Source organism: Panthera tigris, chromosome C2 (assembly GCF_018350195.1).
Source record: "Panthera tigris isolate Pti1 chromosome C2, P.tigris_Pti1_mat1.1, whole genome shotgun sequence".
Classification (NCBI taxonomy): Eukaryota; Metazoa; Chordata; class Mammalia; order Carnivora; family Felidae; genus Panthera; species Panthera tigris.
This window is the reverse complement of record NC_056668.1, coordinates 93,846,699-93,872,392: the sequence shown is the minus strand read 5'-3', so window position 1 is coordinate 93,872,392 and position 25,694 is coordinate 93,846,699. Positions and strand designations below refer to the sequence as shown.

The following is a 25,694-nucleotide window of genomic DNA, read 5'->3' as shown; positions in this document are numbered from 1 at the left end:
AAACCAGTGTTACCTGACTTTTTCATATGGCACAATGAGGTAAAGGATGAACCTGCCCAGGGCCTAGGGATTCAGGCCCTAGGACTGACAGAGTCACTGTCTATGCAGATGTGTTACCTTGTGTGGCACTGAGGTTGGGAAGTTCTGCCCAGACACCACTTATGGGAAGGTTTCCATGATTTCCTGGACTTGTCAAGTCACCATCACAACTCCAAGATTCTGCACATGTCATTCCCTCCTCACAGAACACCCTCACTTCTCTGCAAAAATAAATAGTTCTGGGTCGCCTGGGTGGCTCAGTGGATTAAGTGTACAACTCGACTTTTGACTTCGGCTCAGGTCGTGATTCGCGGTTCGTGGGGTCGAGCCCTGCATGGGGCTCTGCGCTGACAGTGCAGAGCTTGCTGGGGATTCTCTCTCCCTCTCTCTCTTTGTCCCTTCCCACTTCTCCCCTCCACAAGCACGCACTCTCTCTCAAGATAAATACATAAACATAAATAAATAGATAGTTCTTGTTCTTCAAGATTCCACTCAGACATCATCTGTGCAGCCCTTAGCCTGAAGAATTGGAGACTCTTTTCTGTGCCCTTAGGGCAATTCTCACCCACATAAACCTTCTCCCTATCTGCCTCCTACACCGCAAGTCAACCCATTGAGGGCTTATTTTCATCTGTATCCCCGGAAGTAAGCAGAGTGCCTGACAAATAGTAGGTGCTCCGCTGCTGTTCTCTGAAATAATTTAGAACTCATCCAAAACATGCAGAGAAGAGAGAATTCAAAACCAGTCTCTAGCCAATAGGGATTTATTCTGAAGCGTATGTGTTCAATTTCACTTGTGGCAGTGCTTGCCATTTATAGATTCCTAAAGAAATTCTTTAAAGCCTCCTTCTTAAAGCCAGCATGCAATCTAGAAGATCTCAAGCAGATGTGAACAGCAGTAGGCAAATTCCCTCGGCCCCTGAGCCTCCCTCCCTCTTGGAGGCTGGTTTAGCTGGAGGCCAATCAATCACAAGAGTGCTGGTCTCACTCTGAAATCCAGCAACATTCAGCATCTAGAAATATGTCCTAAAGAAATAATCAGCAACGCATGAGCAATTATGTTCAAGATTATTAAATGTAGCATTATTTATAAGAGCACAAATTGGAAATGGCCTAAATGTTCAACAACAGGGGACTGGTTAAATAAATTATGAACATCTCAATGTTAGAATACTAGGCAGCCATTAAAAAAATCATGTTGATAAGAATTTTTCATGACAGAATAAAGATCACTGCCAGAAAGTACAGAATAAACAATACTACATACAGTTTTATCCAATTTAATTAATAGAAACCTGTATATGAATGTCTGCATTAAGAAGACTGAGAGGAAATGTACTAACATGTTTAGTGGTGTCTATATCTGAATGATGGAGTAACAGGTGATAATAAACTTTGCTGTGTTCTCCATTCTTCTTCAGTATTTTCCATGTTTCCTATACCAAGCATGCTTTACTTTTGCATGAAGTGGGAGAGTTGAGGTAAGATAGAATGAAGAAAAAAAAAGAAAGCAGAAGGAAGTGAAGAATGCTGATTGATGGGTTGTCCTGCTCTGGGGAGCACATAATTGTCCAGTCAGGTTCTGGAAATAGGTCCGTTGTCAGTGCCACAGGATACGTAAATAGTAAAGCTCTCCCAGGAATATGTACACAAGGATGGCCAAGTTCTGACTTAGCTTCCGGTAAGCTTACCAGACTCAAAAGTGGATCCAAGTATTGACAGGTTTTCTTGAATTGGTGGAAACCATACTCTGGACCCACAGCTCACTTTCCATCTTCGGACTAAACCAAAGACTTAAAATTATAAGTTTGCTTTTAGTTTCATATTTAGAGATATATAGAGGTTTTAAGAAATCACACCAAATTCTTCCCTTGAAGTTCTCATTTTCCTCAGAGAAAATGCTAGATTCAGATCACTGCCAGGAAGACATTTCTTCTCCATCTATACTCTCCTACTACTCTGTTTTCTAAAAACAAGTAAAATTCTATTTTATTCCCAATGTTGCTGAAAAAAATTTGTAGAAACACCCAGGATGTGGAAGAGATTGATGAACAGAAGGAGTGGATGGTGTCAAAGAAGGCAACGGAAGAGTCTCCTGAGCATCATATGCCTCGAAGAAGCTGAGATGAGACAGAGCCTAAAAGCACCCTTTGGATTTGGCTTCTAGTGAGCACTGATGATCTTTACCAGAGCGATTTGGGCAGAACCAAAGTCTGCATCACATAGGGCAAAAACTATGAACTATTCTTTATGAGGCTTGTCTAAGAATGGCAGGAGAAACATAGGCCAGTGATCACAAGATCAAGAGAAGAATCCAAATCTGTGTTTGAAGCTACAGTGAGGAAGCAAAGAAAGGAAGACCAAGGAATATTCAAGACAAAAGGGAATAATGGTGGAGCAGGTCTAGCCCTAAAAGAAAAAAAAAAGGGGGGGCTAAGAACCAGAGCCTAGTGAGAGATCACTCTTGAGCAAAAGAGGCACTTTGTCTTCCAGGGCTCAACCCAGTGATTCTTACCCAGGGAGCCCATCAGAATCTCCTGAGAAGATTTTACAACCCCCACACAGCTGGACCCCACCTGCTGTACTATCCTCTTAAACGACGGGGAGCAAGCTGATAATTTTCTAAAGTTCCGATGTGATTCTGATGCACACTGATGGGGAAAGAGGAGAGGGTGAGTTCTGAGGGAAACATGTCCATAGGTGTAAGGGCAGGAAATTGAAGGAAGAAAGAGTTCAAAGTTCTGTCAATACAAGACGTAGGTCAGGTAGAGAAAGAAGGCAGGAGGTGAGCGGAGCAGTGAAGTCTTAGCATGGCCCCCGGGTATGGCTCAGAGCAAGGCATCTGGGAGCAGGAAGCAGGAACAGCCATCTTACAGAATGTCCAGGAGCACTAATAAACACCATGGAAGTGTTTTCCCCAGGAGGGCTCAGCAATGCAAAGGCCCAATGAGAAGGAGATGGTCAGATGAATCTAAATGTGGGGCTCCATGGGGAATTGACATAAAAGAGCAAAGAAGCAATTTCATATCAACTTCATAGGGCTGTTGGAAGAATTACATAATGCATTTAAATGTAGCCCAGAGTCTCACACAAAACAAGAGTTCAATAAATGCTAGCTGTTATTGTCATTGCTGCTACTGCTGTTGTTATTTACTCCTGGAACCAGGCATAGGGATCCCTGTTTCTTAGGGACCTGTAAAATGTAAGTCAGCAGTTACTTCTCAATTAACAGGAAAATTCACAAACTATGTGGGGTGTTAAACCCTTCAAACAAGAGATGTTAATGACCATGTATTTGTATAGGTTTCCATTTATACTTACTTTTGAATAGTTAGTGGTTCAGCATTCTTGTGATAATGACTAAAGATAACTGGTACCATTTCTACCACGAATATGGCAGCACAAAAGATTTTAAAAATTGAATGGTAAATAATGCTGTTTTTAGAAAGTCCACGTGAGGCTGGGCCTGTGTATTCCGTTATTGCTGCCCCCACCTCATTTTAAAAGCATTTGTGGAGGTTGTCAAAGACACATACAGAACAAAATTAAGAAAAGAAAGTGAGGCAATCAGTGTAAAGAAAACTAAAGGGTAGGGGAATATATACTTGTTGTCCAATGGAAGTGAAAGGACATGCTAACCAGTCCTTTTTCTTGATGACAGTGGTGGGCATAAAATTTGGCTGTGAATCACCTAGCAGTGAATGCAAAGAGAAGAACAGGACCCACACCATAACTCACAGTTTCCAGTAGTAAGGGAAAATGCCGGTAATGTTGTTACTGAAATATAAACATTTCTTCCTTTATATATTGACAGCAATACAGTGAACAATGCCTATAATACTCTCTTTACAAGTCAGGCAAGATCTGACTCAGAGAGGCAAAGGATGGCAGTGAAGGGAAGCCCAGGATTGGCCAAGGGCACAGGCTGTCCACCCGGAGTGATCAGAGGCTCCAGGAGAAATGACTCCAAGCGGAATACCTGCTGCAGCTAAATATATGGTGAGAGGGAAGTTCATACACAGGGCAAGAGTGTAGGGATACACTGGCGACGATGAGTACATGAGATACCAATCAGACACACAAGAGCTTTGCATTACAAAAGGGAGGGCATTACTATCTATACCCATTCCTGACATAAAGAAACAAGAGAAGCCTGGTAAGAAATTCATGAAAATGGCTACTTACAGGAGGCAGAGGGACATGAATAGATTAGGACAAGCACAAGAGTGAGGCTTTTTTAAATGTTTATTTTTGGGAGAGAGAGACAAAGCAAGAGCAGGGGAAGGGGAGAGAGAGAGGGAGACACAGAATCCAAAGCAGGCTCCAGGCTTTGAGCTGTCAGCACAGAGCCCTACACGGGGCGTGAACCCATGAACCATGAGATCATGACCTGAGCCAAAGTCAGACATTTAACCGACTGAGCTACCCAGGAGCCCCTGGAATGAGACTTTTGAAGGTACACCTTTTATGTTGCTTTAACTTTTGAGCCATGTCCACGTATTACCTATTCAAAAAATAAATAAAAAGAAAACAAACACTAAAGACCAAAAAAAATAAAAAAGAATGTTGCATCCTATGAAATTGATGGCCAGTGAGAGGTGTTACTTGTTCTGGTTTTTCACAGCAACAACTCTTGACCTACACCTGGCTTTCTATATCACACACATCTACAGAGAATCAATGACAAAAGGTCACAGGACCTGGCTACAGCCTTGAAAATGAAATCGATGTAGAAAAGAAGTGGGAAGAAGCATTTCCAATTTATCAAAACATGAAATATAGCCACTTGTTTTCTATACAAGTAATAGTGGCTATGTACCCATAGTATGACCTATGTGCGTGTATAGAAATCTAGTAACAAGTTGTTTTTCATGGGGGCACTATTAGAATTGTGCGCAGAGTAATTCTTTAAAAAAAATTTTATTTATTTATTTTGAGAAAGAGAGAGAGTGTGTGAGCAGGGGAGGAACAGAGAGAGAGAAAGAGAGAGAACCCCAAGCAGGGTCTGCACTGGCAGCACCGAGCCTGATGCGGGGCTCAAACTCACGAGCTGGGGGATTATGACCTGAGCTGGAACGAAGAGTTGGAGGCTTAACTGACTGAGCCACCCAGGCGCCCCCTGAGTACAGTAATTCTTTGTTAAGCTAGGCTGCTCTGCTCATTGCAAAGGGTTTAGCATCCCTCGTCCCTGCCCACCGAATGCCATTCTGACTCCTCATTTATTGTGACAACCAAAAATGCCTGCCCCAGCACCCTACATTTCCAGAAACCTCTACCCCTGACTGAGAACCACCGGAAGCAATAAGTAAAAAGAATTGAAATTAAAACTTGCCAACTTTTTTCCCATCACTGCAACTAATTTTCATCAGTTAATTAATTTAATGAATTTTCATAACACATTCGTTAAGAAATCATGAGCAATCTGATCTTACAAATGTTTGGCTGTTACTAAAAATAGTTGTGCCTTGAGTTAAAAAAAAACCTATCTAAAGAAAATCTGAGGAATCTAGAATCCCTGCCAGCTTTCAGTCAAACCGACTTCACAGAACGCAGTTTATTTTTTTTAAGTTCACATATATTCTCTCATTGATTATGCTAATTAAATCTCTTAAGAGTCCTGTGAGTTTGGCAAGGAAAAGATTATTTTCCCCATTTTCACAGGCAGGGAGTCAAAGGCTTAGAGTAGTTAAGCAATTTTTCCAAGCTCATAATTGACAGAACTTGGGGTAGAAACCAGAACTTTTGGTTGCCAGGCTCTGGCAGTTTTTTCTTCTCACTCTAGATAGTATTTCCTCTCTGCCAAGCCAGGAACACACTGACTCAATTCAAACCTTTAACTCAGTAATTATAAATTTGAAATGTAGCATCTTCTTTTGAAATAGTTAAGGCAGAAAGAATGGTCCTCAGAATGGTCTGACTTGAAACTCAATAAAGCTGACTTTATAAGTTCGCAAAGGTGATAGAGGTAGGTGCAGCCATTATTCCGTTTTACAGGTGAGGAAACGGAGGTAGAGAAAGGAGGAAGCACTGTGTGTCAAAGGTCACACATTAATAAGGGTGGGATTTGAATGCCGGCAGTCTAGCTCTGAAGAGAAAACTTCTAATCAATTAAACTTAAAAATAAATCACAAGAAAAATTGGTAGATGGGATGCTTTAGATAAGCAATGAGACATTCTCTTTTGGCTTTGTAAATAACATTTAAATCAGTATCCCTCATTAAATGTTGGTTGATTTGTAAAAGCGATTTCACAGAATAGAAACAATCATGTAGGGGCACCTGGCAGGCTCAGTTGGTTGAGCATGTGACTCTTGATCTTGAGGTTGTGTGGGTTCGAGCCCCATGTTGACATTAGTTAAAAATAAGAAAATCTTAAAAAGAAAAGAAAAGAAAAGAAAAGAAAAGAAAAGAAAAGAAAAGAAAAAGAAAAGAAAAGAAAAAAGAAAAGAAATAAAAGAAACAATCATGCAGCTAGTCAAATTACCCAGTATTTTAACTACTCAAGCAGCAGGCAGATAGTAAGTTACCGATTTTCTACTCCAATAATACTTCTGTGATAACGAAATAACTCAGAAATAAATAAGACTCTTGGACATCTTATTTAGACGACATGAAGGATTTATAATTTTTCTACCCTTCCTTTACCAATGTATACCTTGAAAAGACTAAGTACGCAAATGCACAAAGAATTCCCTAACACCAATAGGGCAAAAGAATGCAACAAAATAGAAGCAGACAGCAGTCTGACTTAATTCAAACAATTTCAAAATAGAGGTGAAGCAGCTGACTCTATTCTACTCCCTGTAGCAGGTTATAATGGTCACGATGGATAACCAATGCAGAAGATGTTTTCTCCTCCACAATTTCGACAGAGAATCTCAAAACTCTATTTGTTAGCCAAGTTTACTCTCTAGAAATAAGAGTATGATGTCCTACTAGGAAATACTACTTAAATTAAAAATTCACAGTTGTCAAACACTTTAACAGAGAGGGTCGTGTTCATGCCTGAAAATCCAAATCAGGTGGAAGGCAAGTGAGAAATTAAGGAAAAGCCTGAGCTGTAGCCAAAGAAATCATTGTCTGACTCCTCAGAAGAACCAGAGCTCTACAGAGGTAAGAAAGAAAGGGCTGGAGAAAAGGCAGTTAGTAAAACTCTTGTGTGGCCTAAACTTCATCATAATTTATGTTTCATGCCATAGTATAGGCGGACGGGTATATGTGGGCCTATAAAACCAGGATTACAACGCACAACCGAGTTAATAATTACGTTGTCAATAACCCATGACCAAAGAAGAGCTAGAAGAAAAAGCACAGCGTCTACTTGCTACTGGTTCGGTGATGGTCCCTGCTGCTACTAGACATTCATTAATCGCAGAGCCTTATGGTTACTCCACTACACCGTCTTCCTAGATGACAGAAATCTGATGCCAGTGTGCATTCCAGGAGTTGCCTGGCAGGGCTCTGGAGCCAGACCAACCCAGCATCAGGGACTGAGAAGAACCCAGAGTTCTGCGGTGTGCAGCAGACACTCCACATACTGAGAGCAAACATGGTCCAAAGGCTCTCTAGAAAAGATCCCCCAAGTTAACCAGCCAGAGCAAGAGACCATGTCCCCATTTTACAGATGGCAAACAGAGGCACACGGAAGTGTGATATTCTTCAGTTCACTGGGTCAATACTGAATACCTGAAATAGCAAGCTTAGTAATTGGCTGTAGGGATCATAATAGATCCCATAAGACTAAACCTAGAAGAAAGGAGGAAGAAGGCAGAAGTGGAGGAGGCCCTTCCAGCTGAGCTTAGTTTAGGGGGCGGAAGTGGGTAGAGATAGAACACAGGAAGAGGCCCTTCCAGTAGTGGGCAGGAGAGGAAAGGTCAGGAGGAGTTAGAAGGGGATGGGGACTGGAAGGGGATCTCCACTGGTATGTAGTGTGTAAAAGAGGGGAAGGAAAAGCAGAAATGGCTGTTGAGCCAAAGCAAGTGGGAGAAAGAAGTAAAAGAGAACGAGGGCGGCTCTTACAGCAGTCAGTGTGGAAGGGGAGGGAGGTGGGCACAGGGGATGATGAGGATCTTGGCAGGAGTGTCATAAAAAGAAAGCAAGCATCTCTCTAGACGACCTTCAGTACTGCTAAGATTCCAGTAACTTTCCAGAGTTATCTGTTGCAAATTTAGAAACTCTTTTGCTTGTAAAATGAAAACCGCCTTGTTGCTGTGGTCCATTTTCTCTCATTTAAAATGGAGTGGGGCTGGGGGGACAGTTGGCCACCATTATTGAAATAGCAATTTTCATTGGCTTTGTGGCACCTTAAACAGTCTGGGAGGCAAATATTCGCCCTCCCCTGTTCCACACTGGCAGGGAGAGCCAGGTACGCAACGAAGCAGCCACCTACCCTCTGCAAATCGGCACTGGGTAAATACTCTACTGGAATAACAGAGCCTATACCTCCGTTTTCCAGGGGAACAGGAACATCCAAGAGTTTAATGTTTTTAACTTTCATCTAGCAAGTGTTTTGAAGCTCTGGCTACGGGCTGGACTTCCCTAAGTATGCATGAGGAAACACGGGGATGTCCCACTATGGAACACACATGAGAATCTAAGAGCTGTGAGCTGTGCCTATCTACCACATTAGGCTCATCCGAGCATCTGCTGTAGCATCATCAATAGTCCAAAAAGGAAGGAGTCCAGGTGCCTCATGGCTGCTTCCTGTCTCCAATCCCTTCAGTAATTACGGTTCTGAGTCAGCTTTCATAACCCGCAGTGAATGACACACCTACTCTGAAGCACACATCCTGATATAACCAAGCCCATAAAAGGCTAAAGATAAAAGAGAAAATCATAACAGTATGATGGGAATCATAACACGATATAATTTCCATAAAAATCATCTCGGTGGCAGCTTCTTCTAAAAAAAGGGGTAAAGTAAACATAGTATCTCTCACATTACATTTATGTTCTGTACCTGGTATAAATTCTATTTCTTCATTAAATAGAAAGGAGGGAAAAGTCTACATAGAGAACTAAAATATTACATGAGGGTTTTTTTTCCCCATTCAATTTGGAAAGTTTTTGCAAAAGTGGATCATTTATTTATGAAAGCCCTAACCTTCTGATCGTATTTAATGAAGAAAGCTTTAGCTCTGATGAAGGGAAAAGACCACAGTGGCTCATTTAGCCACCAAGGGAAGCTTTGACAAAGGTGGGGACCAAGACTCGTCAAGGAAGGCCCCTACAGCATGGAGGCTTGGGTAATGGCCATCAGATTCATTCTGCCACTAAGGACCTTTACTTGGTATCAGAAGGTGGACATGCTGGGGGTGCCTGGGTGGCTCAGTCAGTTCAGCGTCCAACTTCAGCTCAGGTCATGATCTCACGGTTCATGAGTTCAAGCCCCTTGTCAGGCTCTGTGCTGATAGCTCAGAGCCTGGACCCTGCTTCAGATCCTGTGTCTCCTTCTCTCTCTGCCTCTCCCCCACCCATGCTGTCTCTCCCTCTCTCAAAAATAAACATTAAAAAAAGAAAAAGAAGAAGATGGACATTCTGTACTCTTGGAGGCAGAAGATATCAGAAAGCAGGCAGATATGGATCAAATCCAGGCTATGGCACTCATCAGCTGCCTCAGTTGTGTTACTTAATTTCTCCGAGCCTCAGTTCCTTTGATAGTCAGATGAGAATGAGAACAGTACCTACCTCAGTGGGTTGTCATAATGAGATGAAATGTTAAAGGTTCTGGCTCGGACAACACATACCAGCCCTCTTTCACTTCCCCTTACCTCTCCTATGGCTGAACCCCAGACCAGCAGAACAGGACACTAAACATCTCTAAATTTCATTTTCTTCAGCTATGAAATGATGAAGGCTGATATATGGGAAAGCATTACATGTATGTACCAACATTAGGAAATATTGTTATTAGTGCCAATCAGCACCCCTTCCTCAAAATTATATTTCATGGAATAAGAGTAAGAAGCATCTCTCAGACAGTTTCTACCCCATCTGCTTACCGCTAAATGTTGATATACTTTTATATTAGTGTCCCCTGAGGGGGATTAAACTGTGCTTTATAGTTATTTTCATTTTCATTTTGTGCATTTAATTAATGCTTTTATCTCTGTGCTCACACTCTGGGGTAAAATTTGAGAAAACCAGAATCTGAAAGGGTAAAGACAAATATTAGCAGTAAGCAACTTGATTCTTACTTATCCTTGCACCCGCAACCCAAAACGCATTGAAAATTTAGCAAACACGTAGTGGGATTAAAGCAACAACAACAACAACAACAACAACAACAACAACAACAACAAGACAAGCATCAAGAAAAAAAGGAACATGCGTTCCCCTGGGTGAAATTTGCCCTAGAATCCTCAGTACCTAAGTGCCCAGCACTTTCTCCATCTGGAGAAACAAAACAACTTCAATCTACCATCACCCATTATTGAGAAGAAAAAGTTAAAAACTAAATCTGAAAGGCACTAACATTCTTCTCCTGATATGTATCTCCACTGAGTGAACAGAAGGGCCACATGTAGCCTCCAGATGTACATGGCCTTCAACTCCAAGCTGTTTAAAATACACAAACCATAGCACCCTTTCCCCCATTGTTGAGAAGATGAGGAGCTCGATGGACAGGTGAAGGCTGGGATTGAACCCCATCCTACCATCTCCTCCACACCACATGTGCCTGGTGGCTTTCAGAGAAACACCAGTGCACCTAGTCACTCTGTCTTCTCATTCAGGATGCCAAATGCTAACTAACCATAATCAGGAGTTTTGATTATGGAGTTTTCTCTTTCTCTCTCCATTCTTAGTACGAACACCATGTTTTCTCTAACTTCTAATCATTTTTCCTCTGTCCTTTCTGCCAATTTCTAGGTTCTTCCCACCCATCCCAGTGTTTCTTCTGGCCAGTGCTTTGCACTAGCTTTGCATGGATATCATGCCAGAAGAATGGAAATTTATATTCACGATTTTGTAACAAACAGGTAAGGCAAAGTTAAATAAAGAGAAATCAGAAGCCAGATGAGAGCAGCAATTTATACAGGGTTCTTTGGTCCACTGGGAATCTTAAAAGAACCCCAACAACATCAGTTTAAAGAGGTTCTCAGCATCTGACTGTAGAAATACACAATTTTGGACAGTCAAAGTATCTTCTCTCCTCTGAGAGTGAAGAATAAACATCTCCTGACTCTGGTTCTCTAATGCTAGATAACCAATGACTTCAAAATTTAGTGGCTCAAAATAACAGCTTTTTGTTATTTGTCATGATTCTAGGGGCTCTTGCTTCCCATCTGAAGCTCAAATCACCTGAAGGCTTTTCCTCACATGCTGGCATCTTGCTGAGATCACTGGCTGGCATCCCTCTCTCCAGACAACCTCTCCAAACAAGTATCTTAGACTTCTTCCCCACAGGCCAGTCTCAGAATAGTCGGACTTCTTACATGGCAGCTGGCTGCTCCCAGAGCAAGTATTCTGATACGCAGGAAGTCAAGGCTGAAGTCTCTTAAAACCTTTGCCCAAAAAACTGGAAGTCACTTCTGCCATACTTTATACAACAAAGCTGTCATCAGACCCATTCAGATTGAAAGGGAAAGGGGGACAGACCCCACCCGTCAAGAGAAGAACCGAGTTTGAAGACCGCATTAACAAACCACACTCAGATAGCCTTGCACGATCTCCATCACAAACGTGGGGCTGATGGCAGACTGAGCCCTAGCGGATCATCTACACATGTAGATGCCTACTCCCACAGGACAACATAATCTTAATGCTGGGAGATAAAAGGAGGCATTGGTCAACTGTGCTAGTTGGCTATTCACAGTGCTTTCATTTCACTGCCAGTCACCAAGGTTGGGAAAGTGACTGGAAAGAAAGAATAAGAGCTTTCTTTGATCACTAACAAGTCATCAAATTTCTATATGCATTGCCTGTGTTTTAATGTCTCCCGGTTAAAAAAAAAATACCATTTGTATTTTCATGGAGGTACAATAGGTTTAACTTCAAATTTTGATCATTTTAAGACTTCACTGCTCCTCTTCTTGTACTGGTCCTCCAAGTGCAGATGAATGGATAATTAGTCAGCGTTATTGGACAAATAGATTTGCAGGACATTAGCAATGTAAACTCATGCTTGAATTCCTGCTGTGAATATTCATTTAGATAAGCAGCAAAACTTCAGGTTATTTTAAATTAGACCCAGACATCAATCCTACGACTACTGGAGACTGTATCTGTATATAAAACTGCTCATTAAAGCCAGGCAAGAAAGAAGTAACTCCTGGAAAGGCCAACTGAGCAATTACACCAAAGCTTATCCTCACCAGTGACTCGTTAATGAGTATCTCTGGTGTTCCAGCCCTGGAAGAACCCACAAAGGACAAGGCAAGGAGTTTTCAGTTTTAGATGACTACTAAACCCAGAGGGAACTGGTTCTCTTTGAATCCTTTGTCTTCCCCCTTCCTGATAACTGCAGGCAAGTAGGTGGCTTTTTTTGCCCTGCTTGTCTGGTTTCATAACAGCCTATTTCAAATTTGCTGAGTGACTTCTTCAGAAATCTCCTATCATCAGTTACTTGAGTTCTTCCTTGCCCCACATGGTCAAAATAAGATAGGACAGCTCTAATAGCTCTTCAGCGGAGGGGAGGGCAGTTCTTCCCTGGTGCGGACAAGGCAAGGGGGACAGTGAGGCAACATCAAGAGCTTCTTGCTTCACCGGCATCAAGTGTCCAGAGTACAGCACAGACAGCAGCTTATGGTGACCAGGATGGGCATGGAGAAAAGGGTGCACAGTGTCAACATGGAAACTGGGTTAAGAAAGTCCCGGGGGAAAAAATAGATAGCTAATTAGAGTTTTCCAATCAACACACACAAACCGGAATGGATTTTCAAAGATGTTCCTCTTTTTTTGTGTGCCAGAATTTAAGCCTTTTTCTGAGCACCAGGAAGTTACAGCCGACAGAAGGGGATTTGGTGATAGAAAATAATAATAAAAGAAAGTGATCATAAAAGAGCTATTCGTTGAGCCCTTACAATATGCCAGGTGGATACTATGACTAATCGCATTTTACACATGAGGAAAATGGGGCACAAATACATTTAATAACCAGACGAAGAGCACTTAGCAAGCCGGAGGGCAGAGCTGCCCAACAATGGAGTTCATACTCTTCACTACCACTAGTATAAAGATGAAACAGAAGTTTTCTGACTGGACAAGGCTGGTATCTAATCCCAACTCCATCATTACTGTGACTGACCGTGACTTTAGTTGTTAGCCTCTAGGAGCCTCAGTTTCCTCACTTAATTCTTCCAGGTGCTATGAATTCCCAGAACATAGTTGGTTTTCAATAAACTATAGGTATTTTTATCATGCAGGCCAGAGGGAAAATGGCCAAGTTAACAACATAAACCACAATAATGAGAAGGAAACCCAGAAGCATCAGGAACATGAACACTCCATGCTGAGCTGAGCAGGAAAACCGTACCTTAGAGAGGACTCTTTCTAGGGCCTTGATCCCCTCTTCACACGTGAACTAGACCCAATCTTGAGAGAGTCTGTATAGTCTGTGTTCACAACTCAAAGAATTAACATAGGTTTTCCTTTCCCTTTTACCTGGAGATATAAAAATACATAATATCTGACATACAAAACTATATTTTTACTCATATCCAATCTTTTCTAACTCCAACAGGTCTCTACATCTGATTCTAAATTAAGTCCTCTCCAGGCACAGTTCTGATTAAATCCCACTGGCTTCAGAGCCATTGAATCATCTTCAATGCCAAGTGAATGAAATCCAATCTCTGTGGTCTTGCCTCCTCTACCTCACAGCAGAGATTTAGGCTTCCATCCTAATGCTATCTTCCCTCATGCCTCATCTAGAACTCCTCTTCTAGGAAGGACAAGGCCCATCAGCCCACTTCTCCCTGGACATATTTACCTTGGCTCATACCCTTCTATTGTCTTTGTACTGGCTGGTTCCCCTGAGCACCTGCTCATTCTCTCCTGCTCAAATCCCTATGATCTGTTAAGACCCCACTAAAGGGCCTTCTCTTCCAATAAAACTCCTGATACAGTCTGAATGTTTGAGCCTCCCCTAAAATTCATATGTTGACATTCGAACCCCCAAGGTGATGGTATTAGGAAGTAGGCCTTTAGGAAGTGATTAGGTCATGGGAGTGAGCCTCATTAATGGCATTAGTGCCCTTATTTTTAAAAAGGGCCCAGAGAGCTTCCTTGTCTCTTTCACTGTGAGAAGATGCTCTTAAGTCTGTGACGCAGCAAAGGGCCCTTACCCCAACCATGCTGGTGCCCCGGTCACACAGTGATAAATATCTGTTGTTTATAAGCTGCCCAGCATGTAATATTTTGGTGTAGAGCCCAAACAGACTAAGACACACATCCCATAAGCAGTTCAGGCCCCAGTAATCCATTCTCTTCTTCCTCTAGATTCCTACCATGTATATAGCCTTCTTCTCTCCAATGCATGTATACACGGTTCAGTATTGCTATGTAACTTCTCCCAGGGAAATCCTTCTCTCTCCAATGATGCCCATATGCAACTTGAGACAACATATATGATTAAGAGTATAGGGTTGTAGTCGGGCAAATCTAAAGTCAAAGCACAGCTCTGCAATTTTCTAGCTATATGACCTTGAGCAAGCTATTTAACCTCTCTAAATAGTATTTTCCTCTCCTATAAAATAGGATAATGATATCAGTCATCTCCTATGATCTGGGGGTGGGTTCATACCGGGCACATATGAGTGCTGAATAACGTCAGCTATAATTATTATCAATACCCATTTCTCATACTTTTTTCTATCCCCGATAGCACTATCTAATCTATGTATCTATCCAACCACCTATCCATTCATCCATCTTTCCATCTATCTGTGTAAGACACTCAATGAATCTTTGCCTACTGCCTAATTTGGATGCACCAATCCTTCTCAAATTTCCATTTCTCCAAGAAGCTCAAAGCTGTTTCTAGTTTATTAATCTGGCATTGAAACTCAAGAAGAGTCTCCAGATAGGATCTCACAGAGAGCCTGCGGATTTCCAGGAGGCTGAAAGGGGAGAGAAAAGTGATCATTTCCTTAGTTCAGATATGCTGGTTTGAAGAACAGCTGAATAATTCATTAGGTCTTTTAAGGTACATTGATCAGATTCTGCTCTTTGAGAAGCATTTTACCTTGAAGTAAACTATTTGTCATTCTCCTTTCAAATGAGAGGTAGATAATAGACTGCCTCTCTTTAACAAAACTATAATAAAGGTCTAAATGATAATAATCCCTTAGACTTGCAGAGTGCATCACAGTTTATAAAGCACATTCATATCTATCATCCCATTCCATCCTTCCAACAGCCCCATCAGACAACCAGAGGGCTTATCTCAGTGTGATAAATGGGAATGCTCAGGAATGTTCAAGAGCTTTCCCACATGCCAATTTGTTGGTTCAAATATTCCAACTCCTAATTCAGTGCTCCTTTTACAGCACCATAGGATTTAAAACTATTTGCGCATCTTTACAAAGAGATACGCAGCTGGAAAGAATGGACCCCACTGCTAATTTGTATTCTGGCTAAAGTACTTGTGTTATCACCTTGGAGATATGAATACAAAGCAAAACTGTCAAATGGCATGTAAGGCAGTTCAATACTTACATGAGGCTAAGTGGGAGACCTTGGTTGAAAGTCTATTTTAATGCAGCCATTTCCAGGGTCTTTCATACTTGTTTTCCTAGAGTGAAACAGTATACAGCTCCAGCCTCCAGGAATTTCCTGTTTCCATACTCAGTGTGGACCACATTTTGGTACTCTTCCTACACCTACTGTTCTACCAGGACCCCTCACCCACTGCCCTCCAGCTGCCCAACCAGCTACCTGGCTCCCCCTGAGACGTAGAGCATGTTCTAACTGAACACCTATTTGGGGGCTATTTCCATCTGCAACCTGCTCCCTTCTCTCATTCACACCTCTGAGCAACTACCTCAGAGAGACATTCAGCCCATCTTATCACATACCATCCACACGCACACACCCTGTAACCACTTCCCTACTGTTTCATCATGGTACTTATCACAATTTGACACTTCACAATTCTTTTATGTCTCTGTTTATGAGTGGTCTCCCCTCTAGAATGTAAGTTCCATAAAGACAGGCTTTTGTTTGGTTCACCACTATCCCACCAGTACTTAGAACAGTGCCTGACAATAAGAAGCTCCCAATAAATACTTGTTGAATAAGGGAATGCAGCCTACAAATTTCCCTGTTTAGAACCTCTACTTCTTCCAATGTGAAAAGATTCTTACACATGAAACTAAAAGAACAGAAATGAATCTCACAACTAGGACAAACACAGAGGCAATCAGTGCCATGGAAGGGATGCAAAACATGTGGGCAGAATCCCTGAGACCAGAACAACCATGACTGCAACTAAGTTACATCACTAGAGCTAATGCCATTCACTCGATAAGAACAGATTAATGACCAATACTCCTCTCCTACCCCAACCAACTGACTGTCTCATTGCCTAAGGCAATTCCATCAAATGCCTCCAGCTGTTTCTTTTGAAAAAAGATTCAAGTTATTTCCTGGATTTCACATGTATGACAATAAATTGGCATTTACCACCTGGGAGTAGCACAACCTGCCACTACCCATTTCAATCTGATACAGTAACAACTACTCAACATTGGTCATGAAGCATTCTTCCTAAAAATATTTAACCTGTATGTAATAATGAGAAAATCATCACATGTCCAGAAGGTGGGATATTAACCAGGGTAACTGGCCAGGACTCCAAAAAAATCAGTGTCAAGAAGAAAAAAAAGGGACTGAAAGACTCTCCTAGATTAAATACATAATACATACATACAAACGAATGAATGAATGAATGAATGAATGAGTAAATAAATAAATAACTAGGTTGGATCCTGGGATGGGGAAAACAACTAAAATTAGGAAACTGGGAAAATTTAATATGGAATGCATAGCTTACAGAAGCTCCATCAGCATTATTGAAAACCAAGATCCAGTTTATCATCAGTCACCCCTACAAGTAATCATTATGCATTTTCCACATACATCACGTCCTCTAGTTACATACATCTGGTCACAATAAAATCTGCATCCTGAGTTCAATAGGGCTTAGCCTCCGCGGAGCATCTTTAATGCTAACTGGAAGAGACAGGGTTTATACATGCTTATTTAGAAGATGATTATGAAAACTGTATTCCCTAAGCCTGCCTTTTGGATTTTTATTATTCCTTCTATTTCTCCACCTCCCTCCCTCTCTCTTTGCATTGGCAGGAGTGGGGGATATGTCAATTAACATTTAGTAAGTTCTGGCATTGAATACGTTAAATACTACATTAAATACTACTTCAGCCACTAAATTGTAAATTCCTTGAGAGTAGAAATGATACCTGGTTAATCTTTGCATTCCTTGTGGCAAACAAAATGTCTCACATAGAGTACATAGTTCATAAGTGGTTGTTGAATTCTGGGTGAGGAGATGGGCTAAATGGGTGATGGACATTAAGGAAGGCACTTGTTGGAATGAGCACTGGGTGTTGTATGTAGGTGGTGAATCACTAAATTCTACTCCTGAAACCACTATTAAACTATATGTTAACTAAGTTGGATTTAAATAAAATTTTTTAAAAAGATTAACAACAATAACTAAGAATGACAATAAAAATTAAATAAATGAAAATTACTGTACTTCAATTTAGAACATGTAATGACTATTGCTCGAATTTTTAAATGACCCCGAATCTCTGTACTTTGAAATGTACTGAGGAACTAATACATTTTTCAGATTTTGCTACTTTCATTCAGTTGCCAAGTCTCTTAAACATTTCATGAAATGTTTAACAATAAAACTACTCTTCACGTCTCAAGAAATATTTTTGAAGAAATTGGAAAATCAAGACATTCTTTCCATGTATAAAAAATTCAACAAGTGATTCAACAAGTCAATATCATACCTTATTTCAAAATGAAAAGGCATGAAGAGCATTTACTAATATCTTCTGAATACTCTTACCTACATCTGCTAAAAAAAAAAAAAAGGCTTGTTTCACCAAATAATCCTTGCAGCATGATTTATCCACCTTTCTGCATCCATATCAACCACATCTTCACTCACCTTCTCCAATGAGAAATTTTATAGTTGCTTATTTCTTTAGTATTTATTGAATTGATTCTGGCAATGTGAAAAGTGTCATAATATTTAAAAATCATTTAACTTTCTCCTTTACAGCTCCCTCCTTGCTTTTTTAAGTTCCATTTCCATTTGGGAATCTTGACATTTGTAAATGTCCTGGATCATCAGGCTCTGAGACATTCAAATTCTACTTTACTGAAATCAGACTGCGTGGGGCGCCTGGGTGGCTCAGTGAGTTAAGCATCTGACTTTGACTCAGGTCATGATCTCAGAGTTCATGAGTTCAAGCCTTGCATCAGGCTCCATGCTCACAGCATGGAACCTGCTTGGATTCTCTCTCTCTGCCCCTCCCCAACTTGCGCTTTCTCTCTCACTCTCTCAAAATAAATAAATAAACTTAAAAAAAAATCTGTGTGCTGAATTTCAACAATTATGTTTCCTCTACACTTGCTGACATTCTTTCATGACAATGCCCAAGACCACTACCTCCACTGGGGCCTCATGCACCCCCTTCCTATAATCAAAATGGTTTGCAAGGCAAGCTTTTTCTAAGACCACATAGCATATCCCAAAGAATTACCACGACCTAGTTCTAGAACATTACTCCAGATAGATTTCAGCCAGTGGCAAAATATACAAAACATCTTTACTTCAGCAGCTGAGCCTCGTTTCTAAGAACCACTCCCTCTTTGAGAGGCTAACCAGAGGAAATCACCCCGTCGGAGAAAAAGAGACCATGGGCTTGGTCCCCGTCCAGCCACCACCCAGCTGCACAATCCTGAGATGTGTGTCTCTGAGCTTCAGTTTCCTCATCTTTATAATAAAGCAGTTACACTAGGTCATCTCTCACTTGCCTTCCAATTCTAAGATTCTGTAATTCCACTGAGTGTTCCTATTTGGGACAGAGGAGAAACATGATTATCAAATCTTATATATGTACACACACACACACACACACACACACACACACACACACAGAGCTTTGGGTAGCTCTTCATTATCTTGCTACTTCCATGTATTTTGGGTGCTCTGGCAACTTCCAAAAGGACCTATAAGAACTTAGAGATTAAAACACAGCCCAAATCTATGACATAGCAATTGTACTCTTAGGTCTATATCCAAGAGAAATAAAAACATACGTCCACACAAAACTCGTACACAAATATTCACAGCAGCATTATTCACACTAGCGAAAAAATGAAAATAACAAAAATGTCTATCAGCTAATGAATGGATAAATAAAATGTGGTGTATCCATACAATGGTATATTATTCAGAAAGGAATGGAATACTAATACTTGCTACAACATGGATGAATCTTTTTTTTTAATTTTTTTTATCGTTTACTCATTTTTGAGAGACAGAGTGTGAGTAGGGGAGGGAGGGGCAGAGAGAGAGTGAGAGAAAGCATCTGAAGCAGGCTCTAGGCTCTGAGCCATCAGCACAGAGCCCAATGCTGGGTTCGAACCCACGACCAGGAGATCATGACCTGAGCTTAAGTTGGGCACTTAACCGCCTGAGCCACCAAGGCACCCCCAACATGGATGAATCTTGCAACCATCCCACTAAGTGAAAGAAGCCAGTCCCAAAAGACCACAAGTTCTATAAATCTATTTATATGAAATGTCCATTATAGGCAAATCTATTAATACAGAAAGTAAATTAATGGTTGCCTCAGGCTGGAGTGGAGAGAGAGTTGGAGGGAAATGGGAAGTAACTGCTAATAAGTAAAAGGTGTCTTTTGGGGGTGATGAAATTTTCTAAACTTGATTGTGATGATGGCTGCACAGCTCTGTGAATATACTAACATCCACTGAATTGCACACGTCAAATGGATGACTTGTATGGTATTTGAATTATAGCTGAACAAAACTGGTTTTAAAATATTAACAAATAAACATGCCCCAGGTTTCTGCCTAAGGATAAAAGAATTAAAAAAAAAAAAACTTTTGAAGGAAGCCCTGGGTTCAAATCCCAATGCTCCTCCTCAATAGCTGTGTGACCTTGAGCCTGTCTCTGACCCCACAGGCAGAAATGACCCATCATGGTAAATTCATCCGTGTGGAAGATGTCCTCTAGGGACACAGCCTACCAGCCTATCATCTAGAAAACACACACTTCTTTCCACTGCCCTTGTTTGGTACTGCACATAAAGTAATGTTATGGTTCAACTTCAATGTGTATTCTTCTGAGGCCATATTATTATCAGCCTTTTGGGTGTCCATGATTGTGCCCCACAAATACACACACATTTATACATATGCATTCAAATTCACACACTGTTTCTAATTAGGCCATTTACTTCTGCGAGTTAGTAATTTAGACTGTAAACACAAAGGTAATATTTCTATGGCTTTAAAAAATTAGCTAAGTGATGTCCACCTTAACTCAATAATTTGTTGTTTTTTAAACTCTCTACTTTCTCAAAATACCTTCTTTTTTTTTTATTACTTTTTTTAAGAACTACTATCAGAAAATGAGAAAATAGGGACCCCTGTGTGGCCCAGTCAGTTGAGCATCTGACTCTTGATTTCTGCTCAGATTATGATCACAGGGTTGTAGAATTGAGCCCCACGATTCTCCCTCCCTCTCTCTCTCTCTCTCTCTCTCTCTCTCTCTGTCTCTCTCCCTTTGCCCCTCTCCCCTGCTCTCTCGCTCTCTCTCTAAAATAAATTTTTAAAAAGATAGAAAATGAGAAAATAAGCTTGCTTTTGGCAATCATACAGTCATCAAACATCTAACATAGGGTTGGGCAAAATGGGAAAAGGAGAGTGGGAGGTATAGGCTTCCAGGTATGGGATGAATAAATCATGGGAATAAAAGACACAGCATAGGGAATATAATCAATGATATTGTAAGAACATTGTATGGTGACAGATAGTAGCTACACTTACTTGTAGTGAGCAGAGCATAATATATAAACTTGTGGAATCACTATGCTGTACACCTGAAACTAATGTACCACTGTGTGTCAACTATACTCAAAAATAAATAAATAAATAAATAAATAAATAAATAAATAAATAAAACCTAACATGTACCAGAAGTTGTGCAAAGCACTCAAGATACAAAGATGAATATGGGACCCTAGTTAGCCTTAACTCTTGCAGATCTCATCGTCCAGTGAAACCATAGTAAAAAAAATTCTTTTTTAATTTTCAAAATTTTTTCAGCTTTATTGAAATATAAATGACATATAACATTTTGTAAGTTTAAGGTGTATGACATGTTGATTCAATACACTTATTTTTACTGCAAACGATTACCCCTGCAGCGTTAGCTAACACCTCCATCCAGTCACATAATTACCGTTTCTTTTTTATAATGAGAACATTCAAGATCTACTCTCTTCACAACTTTCAAGCATACAATAAATTATTGCTAACTATAATCACGGTGCTGTGCATTAGATCCCAGAACTTATTCATTTTCTAACTAGAAGTCTATACCCTTTGACCAACATCTCATTTCCCCCACCCTCGACCCCTGAAAAAAAATTTTTTTAATCAACCAAACTAATTCTCTTCATTGATATAAAAGAATGAGTTCTTGTTAGTGTTCTAATACCTCCCAGATGGGTTGGCTTCGAGCAGCTGAAATCTTTGGAAACTTAGAATCATCCCCTGCACCAATGAGAAGGCAGACCAAGAAGTCTATCACACTCTTCTCCAATGAAAATACGCCATTTTAAGCCAGGTTGAACTTTCCCCCGTTTTTATAAAGTTCCATGGCTAAAGCTGAAGATATTTTAGCCAATATGCAAATCAGTCAATGTGTAGCACTGTGTCGATATGTGAATAGTTACTTATTACATTGCTATATAAACCTGTACACATGTTACTAAATAGAAAAAAGGACTACAATCACCCAGATCATTTAAAACCAAACTCTTTACATTAAAAATAATCTGAATTCATATATATTGGTATATGGTGTTTATGTGCACTCCCACTCAATTTACACATGATTAATTTGTGTGCTTTAGAAAAAAGCAATGAAATCAATACCTGTTTTTAATATGTATATACTAATTTCAAAATCCACAACTTAAGCAACCTGCCAAATATTAAAACATGGGTATGCAAACTAACAATTCTTCTCAGATATCTGTTAGTAATGTTATAAATAGTAACACTAATTCACACTAATATAAATGCCAATTTTTTGCCACCTCTTTGGCTAAATAGAGAAGTATGCATAATCTGACTCCCTATAAATTCTAATTTTAAGAAATTATATTTATCACCATGCTATATTTATTACCCATACCTACACAGTATTTATCCAAAATTCTATGCAAAAGACATCTCATTGGTAACTTTTCCCGTATTAAAAAAAAAAAAAGTTTTAATGTTTTAAGTAGAACAATATGGGTTCTATTTAATAAAAAAAAAGGAAAAAATGACAGCAACATGAATGTAAAAAATGCACATTTTTTCAACATCAAATTCATCTTGGAATACATACAAGACTGTTTTAAACAGGAATGAACTGTATTCAGGTCTACCTGAATAATTGCCTCAATTTTTTGCCCATTTTGACTGGAGCTCCATCCTAGCTATACCCTCAAATCTTCCTTCCCTTCTTCGTACTTGTCCATTACCCCTTCTCAGCACCCCGTGACACTGCTAACACTTCACTGCTTTGCTTATAAGGCCACAGATTACTCAGGTCCAACACCAGGTACCAATGACTGAGGAGGGGAGAGGTTAGGGTCACTGGATTTGGGGAAGGCAATGAACAGCAAGATCCAGGTGTTAAATGATCATCTACCTGGACAAATAATTAAGTCAAAAATGATGAAGACAGGTACAGCCACTGTGGGAAACAGTATTACGGTTCCCTCCACGAAATTAAAAATAGAACTACCCTATGATCCAGCAATTCCATTTCTGGGTATTTATACAAAGAAAATGAAAACACTAACTTAAAAAGATTTTGCACTCACTGAAGGATAAACTATTTACAATAACCAAGATACAGCCTAAATGGGTGCATGGACAAAGAAAATGTGGTATTTATGTACAATGGAGTATTATTCAGCCATAAAAAAAGAAATCTTGCCATTTGTGATAACACAGATGGTTCCTGAAGGCCTTAGGGTAAGTGAAATAAGTCAGACAGAGAAAGACATTGTATGATCTCACTTTCCCACTTATGTACTTACATGTGGAATCTAAAAAACAAACACAAACTCATAGATACAGAGAACAGATTGGTGGTTACCAGAGGCAGAGGGTGGAAGGGTAAGCAAAAATGGGCCAAAGAGGTCAAAAGGTACAATCTTCCTGTTATAAAACAAGTAAGTCATAGGGATGTAACGTACGGCATGGTGATTAGAGTAAATAATCTAATGCAATGGTATTGCATTTTTAAAAGTTGCTAAGAGAGTTAATCTTAAAAGTTCTCATTACAAGAAAAAAGAAACTGTAAGTATTTATGGTAGCAGATGTTAACTATACTAATTGTGGTGATCATTTCATAATATATACAAACATTGAATAATTATATTGTATACCAAAAACTAATATGATGTTATATTGTCAATTATACCTTAACTTAAAAAAATAAAAGAATGAAGAAGACAATAAACAAATGGAAAACAGATGTAAGATCTTCAAAGATGAGTAGAAGTGACCATGGTCTTGATAGATAGCAGACAAAAAAGATGCAGAGTGATAAAGTGTAACATTTGGGAGCTGAATTAAATGATCTCAAAGATGCCATCCATTGCTAACAAAGGGGCCCTGAAAACATCTCAAGAATACTAGTAGTGACCTCCTGTAGATTCATCAGAATGCCCAGACAGATCTATTTTCACACCTCCCTTGCCCTTCTAAAATCCCTAGTCACTTCCTCTCCACCTCAACAGATAATCTGGCTTCCTTCTTTACTAAAAAAAAAAAAAAAAAAAAAAAAAAAAAAAAAATCAAGGTCATCAGAAAGAGATTCAGCACAGACTCTCTTTTCGGTCTCAGTTCTTACACTTCTTCATCTATTTTCTGTTCCCTAATAGAGGAAAATCCTTCCTGGCTTCTAGCATTAAACCCTCTGCTTTTCATCCTCTTTTCTTAATCAAGTATTGTAGAGTGCCTCCATAATCTAAGAGCATGAACTAGTTTATTAAGCTTGTGAAAGTTTATAAACCTCCCCAATACTCAGCTTCTTTAGCTATAAAATGGAATATAATGTCCACCATTCAAGACAGTTGTAAGATTTAAATATGATAATAGATTAAAGTAGCTGCCCCAAAGTAGGGTGCTTAACAATAACTAGCTATTATTATTACCCTCTCAGGGCTGTCTCCTTCAATTACCACGCACACTTCCTCTCAAACTAACTGCAAAATCCATTTAGAGCTGACTTCAGAGAGGTAGTCTACCCACTGGGAACATAGCCCTGAACAAAAGCAAGGGAAAGTCCTTGTCCTCACGGAGTTTATAGCCTAGCAGGCAGAGAGAGAGAGGCAATAAATAAAACACAGAAGTAAATTATATAGTGTTAAAAGATGCTAAGCCCTATGGAGTCACAATTTATGAAAGCATGTACTGGGAGGCCTCACTTTACACACTTAAATGCGTGTAAGCAAAAACCTGAATGAGGCAACTGGCCAAGCAGATATCTGGAGAAGAGCATTCCTGAGAGGGCCGAGGCAGGAGCATTCTGGGTGGTCTGAGGAATAGCAAAAAGGCTGGTGTCACTGAAGCCAGTGAGCAAGGGGGAGGACAGTAGACAAAGGCAGAACAATGAGGGGAGGGGAGCAGAAGCCGTGCAGATCAGACCTGACAGAGCCTTGAAGGCCATTGTAAGGAATTCAGCATTTACTTTGAGTGGGTCAAAGAGTAGGAGCCTCTGGTGAAATCTGCACAGTGGCATGATCCAACTTCACCTTTGTTAGGATCACTCTAAACACTGTTGAGGACAGGCTCAAGGTCAAGAAAGGAAGAGGAAGACCAGTTAGGAGACTATTTCAATAATTCAGGACAAAGATGATAGTGGCTGGTTGATGTCAATAGAGGTTGAGAAGTCGTTGGGCCCTGGATATATTTTTGAAGGGAATGTAATACCAAAAGGATTTTCCGATCCATCCAATTGCAATGCAGAAAAAGGGAGGGGCCAATGATGATTTCCAAGGATTTTGTCCAGAGCAACTGGAAGAACCCATTGGCCCTTTCCTGAGCAAGGCAGGAGGGTAATGAATGCCTTTATCTCTCCAGGGCCATTGCTTCCTGCCCACTAACAGCCCAAAGGTCTTCTTGCTTTAAGAATAGAAAAGAAAGCATGTCAGCTTTCTGCTCTCCTAATCTCTCCTAATGCTTGACACTAAATTTCCTTGCAAAATTGCTCTGTAACCACTGCCTTCACACTTCCCTTCTTCTACAAACAACACTCCTGCAGGGCAATGAGGACATTCCAATCTTCCGGCCCAGACTCTGGAATTCTGTGCTGTAACCTTCTTGCCACACTGCAGCATTTGGCATTGCCCAAATACC

At 40.2% G+C, this 25,694-nt stretch overlaps 1 protein-coding gene and 1 long non-coding RNA gene across 8 annotated transcripts in view; one reads left to right on the top strand and one right to left on the bottom strand.

Moving 5' to 3' along the window:
* The window catches only part of TNIK (TRAF2 and NCK interacting kinase), a 440,791-nt gene that overhangs the window by 334,487 nt on the left and 80,610 nt on the right, over positions 1-25,694 (bottom strand). The window lies entirely within an intron of this gene.
* Positions 9,580-14,681, top strand: LOC122242023. Its single transcript, XR_006222163.1, has 3 exons — positions 9,580-9,918; positions 10,908-11,017; positions 11,307-14,681. It is a non-coding gene; the product is annotated as an uncharacterized LOC122242023 (long non-coding RNA).